Source organism: Sapajus apella, unplaced genomic scaffold (assembly GCF_009761245.1).
Source record: "Sapajus apella isolate SASKATOON/1434 unplaced genomic scaffold, GSC_monkey_1.0 scaffold41, whole genome shotgun sequence".
In the NCBI taxonomy this organism is placed as follows: domain Eukaryota; kingdom Metazoa; phylum Chordata; class Mammalia; order Primates; family Cebidae; genus Sapajus; species Sapajus apella.
In genome coordinates, this window is record NW_022436981.1 from 7,462,198 (window position 1) to 7,473,048 (window position 10,851).

Consider the following 10,851-nt stretch of genomic DNA (forward strand, 5'->3'; position numbering starts at 1 on the left):
GGCGCCACGTGCGGGCGACGTCAAGGGGCTTTATGCCTTCATCGCTGCTGCCCGCCTACGTGGGTTCCTCCCACCGCCTCCCCGCCCCCACCACGGAGAGAGTCCTACGCGTTTTCCATTGTGAAAAACGGAGTTCACTTTTTCTCATTATCACCAGTTGATGAGGAAAGAAAATGTCTGTTCGCATGCCTGGGCCATACTAGGAGGAGGAGGGAGGTCATATAAGGATTCGTAATGCCCAGGGGTGGCTTGAAAAAGGAGGCGTTCGTATTCAGACAAGAACGCCTGAATTAATGTAGTTCAGTTTAAAGAGCGAATTGGGAGTCACAGGTGCTTAAGTTTGCAATACGCTTGCTGCCAGTGTCATGCGAAAGGCGCACACCTGGTTACACAGATCAGGTTGTCAGTTTTAGGCTGGCTCATAAACACTTCCTGTTCTTGTAGTTCTTCACCCGTTAGCAACAGTTTTGTGGTGAGAAAATTCATGAAAAGTAACAGGAACAACTCTTAAGAAATTACTCAGAATTCCTGACCCAAGGCTACTGGCTTCAAGTTTAGCAGATGTATCAAGCATTGGTTCTCATTGTTCAACACCCACTTAGGAGTGAGAACATGCATTGGTTAATGACATGCTGCTTCTCTCAGAAGGCCGATGAGTAATAGGTGCATTTTCTTCTATTCACAGTTGTTTTCAAAGTGAAAAGGAGCTTATGACCTAGACATAGAGGGTTGTGTCAAAAGATGTCAAACCAAGGATTAACATCCTTCATACCTTGGTTCTCTGTAAGCCATGTAAAAAGCGGCTTGAGATTTCTCCAACTCTTGAGACTCACCTGGGCACAACTGCAACTATAACAAACTTGGTGCTCAGTGCCATTTTCCTTTGGCAGTGTTACAAGGCAATTTCAAGGGATCAGCACACAGACATTGTTTTAGTTTTCTTTTGCGGCTTATTTCAGTTCATGCAGCACTGGCCAAAAGCTTTGGAATTTAGAAGTCATTATAGACTGCTTAACTCTTACATTTATATCCAATCGAAGTTCATCCTGACAGCTTGCCTTTCTAAATATTTATGAAATCTGGTCCTCAATCTGTCTCTCACTTCTGTATTCATGTTTTCACCATATCTTGCCTAAATTATTAATTGGACATTTCAAATACCTATATGCACAAAATCTCTGCCTACCTATTTGTTCTTTTTTTCTAGTGCCAAACAATTCATGGTTAGCACTGTAATAGTCTATCAGTTACTATGAATATCTTATTTTTCATTTTTGAAGAAGGGTGATTCCTGTAATTATTACTTGTTCCCCTCTTCACATTGATGATATCAGAATGAGAATAACTTGGGTGCTGTGATGCAAGATACTGTTGAATTTGAGAAATGGGCTATGTCTGTCTTGATTATTGATGTATCTCTAAAACCTAGCACAATACCAAATATAGGTGGTAGTTTGTAAATATTCGTTATGTAAATAAATATTGACCTGACGTAGATTCTTAGGAAATACAGAAAAAAGGGACAGAACATCTCTTTCTTGTAAGACTCATAGTACTGTGAGAGAAAGCAATCTAAATTACACTGTTTAGTGTAATTTAAGTAGGATGACCAAAAATATATACAGTAATTGGGAGTTCTGTGAGTTGATATGATCTGGGTAAAACCTAAATGGTAGGTTTTGACATTTGAAGTGTTTTTGAATAATGTGTACGACTTGCTTTGAAGGGGGAAAGGGTTGAAAGAGCAAAGCCAGATAAATCATTATATCATAAGGCATATTCAAGGCAGAAAGATAGACTGTTGAAACATTGAGGAAATTGTGTATAGAAGTCTAAGGAGATTCGCTTCACTGTATAACATGGGAAAGTAATTTCACTGACATTTTACAGGGTTGAGAAATTAAATGATCAAAATGCTATTTCATAAAAGTCACCTAATTTCACTGCATGGGGTGATTTGCAAAGTGATAAATTGATGGCAGTAAAAATATGTGGGATGACAATTCCCAGATTAATTTTGTAGTGGTAGAAATAAGGCAAAAGGGCCGGGCGCGGTGGCTCAAGCCTGTAATCCCAGCACTTTGGGAGGCCGAGGCGGGTGGATCACGAGGTCAAGAGATCGAGACCATCCTGGTCAAACATAGTGAAACCCCGTCTCTACTAAAAATACAAAAAATCAGCTGGGCATGGTGGCGCATGCCTGTAATCCCAGCTACTCAGGAGGCTGAGGCAGGAGAATTGCCTGAACCCAGGAGGCGGAGGTTGCGGTGAGCCGAGATCACGCCATTGCACTCCAGCCTGGGCAACAAGAGCGAAACTCTGTCTCAAAAAAAAAAAAAAAAAAAAAAAAAAAAAAAAAAAAAAAAAAAAAAAAGAAGTGTTGATAGATTTTGTATGAAGGGCAAATCCAGAATATAAGGCTTGTAAGTTTCGTGCCTACATGTGTTGGAGAGCACGTGGAAAGCAGATCTCCATGATAGAGAGGAACAGTACAAGTACTTTTAAGTATTCATGTAAAATCCAAAGTTAGCAGTGTGCTAAGATAAAAGGAGCAGTGTTAAAAATGTCTGGGGGTTGGAAGGGCTTGGTTCTGATCTCTACTTTCACTAATGAACTGTGTGACCCAGGAGAAGTAAACTTCTGACTCCTGTGGAGATTAGTGTCTTTGAAGTTGAAATGAAAGATTACATATATATATATATATACACACACACATTAGTTTCCAGGGAAAGGCTTTTATTTGGTTCTGTGAATAATATTCTATTTCCTATGCATTTCTAGCAAGTCATTATTTATTCCATTTATCTTGAATTCCTAGGCTACCTTTGTCAGGTCTGCAGGAATTGATGAAGCACACCAGCTTTTTAACCTTAAACTAACTTTTTGAATTTTAGGCATCCTGGTACTTTAGGTGTGTTGAGTATATTCTCTTATTTAGAATTTGAGTCATACTCCTCTCTACCTAATTTCTCCAAAATTTGTAAACTATTTGTGAATATTCTTAATTAATGGCAATGTGTTTGTTTGCATACAGTTGAGCAGGGTCGCTACAGCTGCTTAGGAAGAGAGCACCCAGAAACCTGATATTCTGGCAATAGGGTAAGAATTTCTTATGAGGTGGACTTCTGGCTTCACTCTCTCTGTACAAACTGGTTGAATAAATAGTAAAAGATTACAAGTAGGAATGGGAATGTACATTTTTATAAAGCTTTAACATATTTAGTAGCCTTCTCAAAATCAAATTTCAGCTTTAAAATTGTCCTTTTTGACCTCTAACTTTGGTATGTTACAGAGGGCCCCTGAAACATCCAAAAGAGAGGTAAATAGGATTATTTTACATGTTTACTTACCTGGGAAGCATTGTCAAAATAAAAAAAAAAAGTTTAATCTTCTTCAGGTTATATTTTAGTGAATGATATTAATATTGAATACCAAGAAAATACTTTGCCAGATTTTCACATTAAGTTAGCTGATACTGAAACTGTTCAGCCCATTAGTTATCAGTGCTATGCACCTAAATTGGAGAAAAACTGGTATTCAAGAGGACATAAGTCCAGTGCTAAGCGTGGACTCATGGAGAACCAGAATGGTCACTTTGTCCTTCCTGTGTCCTTAAAGCTTTTGTTATTAAAGGTTCTGCATTCCATGAGTCATCATGGAAAAGATAAAATAATCCAAATTATGGTGTGCTCACTTATAAATTGCTAAAATAGATTATAACCAATGCTTGGTTTTTCAAATCCATATTCCTGGGAAGACAGTCAAAGCTTCAGGTACATTTGGCTACCTCATGGGCCATTTAAACATTTCAATAGTCATTTTCAATGCATGTTATCTGGTTACATAAAAGCTTTCCCATCCAAGAGGGCTGATGTTATAATAGTAGATTTTTATGCTGCAGTGTATTTTCACCTGGTAAAGAAAACTTTTTATGGTTTTCTGACTAAGGACAGTCAATCTCTTCACAATCCAGAGCCTGAAGATTGGATCTCTGAGAACATCAGAGAAAGATTGTCCTTGCCATCCACACTACCACAAAACTTTGGGCCCTTGAACTTTGTGTTCAGAATCTCACAACTGAGAAGGGTTCCTCCATACTCTTGAAACTGCACAGTCACTGAAACCCTTAATGTAAAGCTAGCCAGGGAAGTTTCTCCCCAGAAGAAGATGGCATCATTGATGTGAACAGCCTTTCCCATGATCATGAATTAAGACTTCTCTACTCTCAGGAGACTCTTGTCTTTGAATATTTTTTCCTTGCTTATGCCTCCTTGAACAATAGAAGTGGAAAAGGGGTCTGTTCAATGCATTTATGGGGTATACTTTTATTTGCAAAGGATTTTGGAAATTACCAGCCTCATACCTGGGTAACTCCATACTTTGATAGATAAAAGATGAAGGCCCAATGTAGTTGAGTAACTTTAATGGTACATATGTTGCTTCATCGTCAGTGAGAAACAGAACATTGGTTCATTCCTTTTAACCCAAATTATGTTTCTGTTTGTTTGTTTGAGACAGAGTCTCATTTTGTCACTTAGGCTGGAGTGCAGTGGCACAATCTCAGCTCACTGCAACCTCCATCCCCTCAGTTCAAGTGATTCTCCTGTCTCAGCTTCCCTAGTAGCTGGGATTACAGGCATGGGGCACCACACCCAGCTAGTTTTTGCATTTTTAATAGAGATGGGGTTTCACCATGTTGGCCAGTCTGGTCTCAAACTTCTGACCTCAAGTGATCTGCCCACCTTGACATCCCAAAGTGCTGGGATTATAGGCATGAGCCACTGCTGCTTGCCCACATCATGTGTTAAAGGGAACATTGCCAGGAAACTTCACTTTTCTAGAAGGGCATCATTTATTAGTTACTTTTTCCATAGTTTTGAGTAAAAGAAGCAATGATTAGAAATGTATTCCTCATGGTAGGCTCTATACAACATTCTACTGTACAGGCTATAGTTACAGAACCGATTTTAAATTCTCTTGTGAACGTTATGATAGAATTGGCTGAATAGACAAGTATTTTTAAAGCTGCTGGTGCTTGTGGCCTATAGAGAAATACATGAAATGAAGATTATAGAGATTTAGTTGTCGGGGATAAATGACCAGATTTCTTAGTTAAGTAAGGATACTCTTTAGCTTATTCTTTGATCTATTTAATTTTAGGTGATTTGGTTTATGGGTAAGCTGGGTAAAGAACATACTCCAAACTCTTAGTATATCCTCCCAACAGTCATAATAGTCTCCCTGGTACACTGTATTCTCTCAAAGGTTTTAAATGCTTGCATGCAGTCATCACTAGAATGTCAAATGATCTCTCTTCAACTAGAATGACCAGAGCTGAAAGAAATGTGTGATCATGAGGACACCATAACCTATGAATGATGCGGTGAGACCAGAAAACCAAAATAATGTAACTGAGAGTGGCACTAAGGCCCTACGTTTTGGCCACACTCTCACATAAATGAGAACCTGACCTTACAGGGGAGAATTTTTTTTTAAATGAAATTATAGGAGGCCATTGTTTTAGACTAAGCTCATGCACTAGGCTCCAAAAGACCAAAACCAAACCAAAATAGTCACTTGTGCTAAGACTTTAAGGAAACATGTAGATCTTAGAACAAACCAGGGTTTGTTTCTCTCGAAAATTTCTATAACAAACATTGCTGACAGAATACGTGTGCACCCCCTGAAATTCCCATTAAATCTTTTTACCCAATTCATTTTCTCTTTCCTAGAGACCATCAAACTTTAGATGATCATGTGACAAGGATTTCAGCCAGTTCCAGGTGAAGATGCCACCCCTGGTCATCAAGGAGCTACCCTTCCTTCACTAGACAGAGCAGGGCAAAAGGTCTGTGATCCCCATGTCAGCCATAAAGCAGTTGCAGAAGAAAAACCATCAGTTGCTCCACTTCCCATAAAGATTTATGGAGATCACATATTTTGGGGTGAAATGAGGCAGGAGAATAAGGTTTAGAGGTAGAGAACCTAAGGACTTTCTAGAGATAAATCAAATGGAAACACTTCAGTTATGACATGAAATATCCTCTTCATTTACATAGAGTGTACAACAAGGAAATGACTTGGGAACTTTACTTCATCCTCTCCATTTACATAGGGTATGCACTAAGTAACCAGTGAAAACCTCGAAAGGGTAACCCCAGAGAATCCCATAACCAGGTCTTTGAACTGCTTTCTTGGTACTGCTCCCACCCTATGGAGTATACTTTCATCTTCAATACATTTCTGCTTTTGTTGCTTCTTTCTTTCCTTGCTTTGTTTGTGCATTTTATCCATATCTTGTATGTCTAAGGACATGCAAGACAAAACAGAAACCTCATTTTTTTCTTTTTTTTTTTTTTGGGACTTGAAGCAAAGTTTGTAACTGACCAGCTTGCTGGGCATCTTGAACAGTGGGCTAATGGGAGTGCTAGGCCCACACTCTATCCTAAGGTACCATTCTTTTATGACAGAACAATACAAAAAGACACCTAAAGCACACCAGATTTATTACAGTTTGAGACTAGCCTCACAAATCCTTTTTCCCATTAATCAAAACTTTACAGAGAAAATAAACACTGACTTTTACCATTCATTTAACCAGTTTGCACAAGGAGAGGAAAGGAAGGGAAGGGAGAAAAGCATTGCTTGCAGCAGAATGGGGGAGGTGAGGCCCTCAGGGAAGCCAGAGAAAGACCTGCCCATTGCAGCTGGCATTGAATCAAAAGTTCAGGGGACTGCTTGTCAGTTGAGAAGGGATCGTTTCCATCACTCCTATTGGCAATCAACTTTCCCCTTTTAGGGAGGAAAAAGCTCCCCATGTCCCATGATCCTTTACATACCTAATTCTGTCACCCACAGCTGAAAGCAAAGAGTACAAGGCAGATTAATCCAAAGAGACTAGTGGTTAACATTTTGTAGTGCCAAACCTGTTTTCAGCCAAAAGGGACTTTATGGAGGGTGGCCTCTAACCCCCTAAATCTTAGGAGGGACTCTAACCTTCCTAAGTTGGGCCTTGAACCCAAGTTTAGTCAAGCATTCTTACTTTTATTAAGAGAAGCCTTTTAACCTACTCTGTCTTAGGAGAGCCTCCCACTCTTCTAAATTGGGCCTCTCATCTAATCCCATTCTTTACCTAGGTATATGCACCCCACTTACCCAAAGTCAGCCAATCAGGGCTGTGGTCTATTTTCTTTGGATTGGGAGTCTCCTCAGTATCTTCCCTTCATGGTCACTGGAAAGGTGTTACAGGAAAGGGGTCTTTATCCAGACCCCAACAGAGGATTCTTGGGTCTCTTACAAGAAAAAATTCAGGGTGAGTCCACAAAGTGAGTGAAATCAAGTTTATCAGGAAAGTAAAGGAATAAAGAATGACTACTGCATAGGCAGAGCAGCCAGGAGGGCTGCTGGTTGCCCATTTTTATGGTTATTTCTTGATTATATGCTAAACAAGGGGTGGATTATTAATGCCCCCTCTTTTGAGACCATATAGGATAAGTTCCTGACATTGCTATGGCATTTGTAAACTGTCATGGCCCGGGTAGGAGTGTAGCAGTGAGAACAACCAGAAATCACTCTTGTCACCATCTTGGTTTTGGTGGGTTTTAGCTGACTTTTTCAGTGCAAACTGATGAACAATGTCTTTATCATCTGTATCTTGTGCCGACCTGCTGTTTCATTCTGTGACTCAAAATGCCTTATCCACTTGGGAATTCAGCCCAGTAAGTCTCAGACTTATTTTATGTTGCCCATATTTAAGATGGAGTTTCTCTGGTTCACATACCTCTGACAAAACCATACACTTGATCTCTCAAGTTGCCTGCTTGGCCTTCTTCCAAGTTTGTTTTACTTCCTTTCATTCTTGCTTTAAAGATTTTGAATAAATTTACATTCCTGTTCTAAAACTTGCCTTGGTCTCTCTTTCTGTCTTATGCCCCATTGTTCAAATTATTTCTTTTGAGGAGGCAAGAATTGAGGTTGCTGTGGACCTATAAGGATTCACTGCCAGAACAGTTCCAGATGTATTTTATGCCTATGCAAATATATATACTCTTGTTTTGATAGATATTGTTTTCTATGCATTGAAAGCTATTTGAATCAGAAGGTTCTTATTGAGATAATGCCCACATATGTAGCACAAGGCTTCAGTGAAATCATTTTCTCATGTTTAGCTGCAGCTGTAAATCACCATCATTGTAGATCTCATCAACGAGTGATGAGTGAAGTCTGGCTCTTGAAACAGAATAAGAGAGTTAAATATACAGAGTCCTATCATGTTCTGTCTCACAAATCTTTAAATCAGTTCCAATCATATTTGCTGCTCCCTCCTCTGGTATACAGCAGTAAAAACTGTGATCCTCTTCATCATTATCTTGATTTTTTTTTCTTTCAACATGCTGAGTATTTCACTCTACTTTTTTTTTCTTTTTTTTCTTGCATGGCTTGCATGGTTTCTAATGGGAATTTCACTGTAATTCTTACTCTGTTCCTCTACTGGTACAATACCCTCCCTCCTTGTAGTCACCTGACCTTGCTAAACTTACTAATTCTAGTAGCTTTCCTTCAGATTTTCTACAACAAGATCATTTTGATTTTCAAATTAAGGCACTTTCTGCCTTTTTTAAAATCTCTATATCTTTATTTTCCTTTACTTATTGCATTGGCTACAACTTAAAAAGTGAACTGTAAACCAGTAGTAAAATTCAAAGGTTCTCCATAATCATCTGAATGGATTCTCTCTCTGGGCAGGGCATGCTGAAGTTTTACCTGAATGACTGTATCAGGCCATGGTGGAAAGTGGGGGTCGGACATGCCTCATTATAACTCTAGCATTAACATCAACACAGACCTAAAGCCTGATGAGAAACATTTACAGTCTATTCTTTCTAAAGCCTGCTACTTGAGGGCTTCATCTACATGATAAACCTAGGTCCCCACAACCCCGTAATGTATCCCAGACATTCCTTTCTTCTGATAATAACTCTTTCAGGTCATTGCCAATCAAAATATGCTGAAATCAGCCTATGATGTGGAAGCCCTCTTGCTTCGAGTTGTCCTGCCCTTTCAGATTGAACCAATCTAAATCTTATATGTATTGATTGATGTATTATATCTCCCTAAAATGTATAAAAGCGAACTGTAGCCCTGCCACCTTGGGCATATGTCAACAGGACCTCCTGAGGCTGTGTCATAGGCATGTTCTTAATCTTGGCAAAATAAACTTTCTAAATTGATTGACACTTGTCTGGGATACTTTTTGGTTTACAGAGCAAAAGTGGTACAAACAGACATCTTGCCTTATTCCCGATTTTGGATTTCAGATGAAAAGTGATGCAATTGTCTTTTCAAAGAAGTAATAAAAAGAAAAAACATTCAGTCATTCACTATTAAGATTAGCTCAGGGATTGATTTTGTAGCTGCTGTGTATTAGAATGAGAGTTATCTTCTTTTCATAGTTTTCTAAAAATAGTTTTCATTATGTGCTGTTGAATCTTTTCAAGTGCATTTTTTGCATCTTTTGAGATGATCATATTATATCTTTATTTTATTAATATGGTATATTATATATATATATATACATATATATTTATAATCTAGTATGATTTAACTTCATCCCTTTTCTAGGAAATAGTCCCTTAACTGATTTCTTGCTTCCATTCTTGTCCCCTCACAATATACATCTCATAATATCACTCTTTTCTTTAATAATACTCTGATGGTTTGCCATCTTAATTATAATAATAGCACAATACTTTACCTACCCTAATGGGCATCATATAACCAGGCATCATATACCTGCCTAACTTTCTTACCTCTTTTTAATATTTTCTTTACCATGCTCCCTCTACTTCAGCTATTATGGATTTATTGCTTTTAATCAAATATGGCAAGCTTATTCCTACCTCAATAACATTGTACTCACTGTTCTTGCCTGAAAGTCTCCATCAAATTATCTGTTGTTGGCTCTCTCACTTGTATTGTGTTCCTGTTCCATAAGACACAATTCAGATTTTGTCACTCTTCTGTTTAGAATCTTACAATTGGTTGCCCATTACTAACAGGATAAATTCAAAGCTCCAAATAGCATTTAGCACTTTAGAGATGATTTACCTGATAATCTTATTTAAATTAACATTTCCTCCTCTCAGCTTATCCCCATTATTCCCCTCTTTCCAACTTTAGATCATAGCGTTTGTTATTTCCTGATATTGTATTAAGTATTTATTTGCAAGATAGTTTTCTTTCTCTCTCTGCTGCTAGAGTGTGAACTTCATGAAATTTGGAATTTGGTCTGTCTTGCTAATTGTTCTATTTCAAAGTGCCTAACTGAATACCCAAGACATAAGTGTTTTCAATAAATATTTGTTGAGCACAAGAATTATTACACATTGTGATGATTACTATAAGAGGAAATATAGAGAACTATGAGAGAAAATGGGGGGAGCTTCTCTACATTATGTGCTCAAATGAATCTTTTGATTAAATGATGTTTAATGTGAAGTAGTAATTCTAGTGAATAATGCAGTGATCACTGTTCCAAACAGAGCTAATAGCAAATACAAATACCATAAGGTAAGAATGATTATGAAGAATTTGAGAGAATTTAATGAACTCATCTTACAGGAGCAGAGGAAATGAGGGAGGGTGGAATAAAGTGAGCTTAGGGAGGGAAATATAAAAAAAGATTATTCAGCTTCCTGCAGATCAGTTTAAGATCGTGAATATTATACTAATTACTTCTGAAGCCTATTGAAAGGTTTCAAATGGAGACTAATTAGGGAGCTTATTGCTTAAGAGATTAAGAGATGCAGCCAAAATAACATCTCAGAACTGCATTAGTGGTCTTGCAATTTC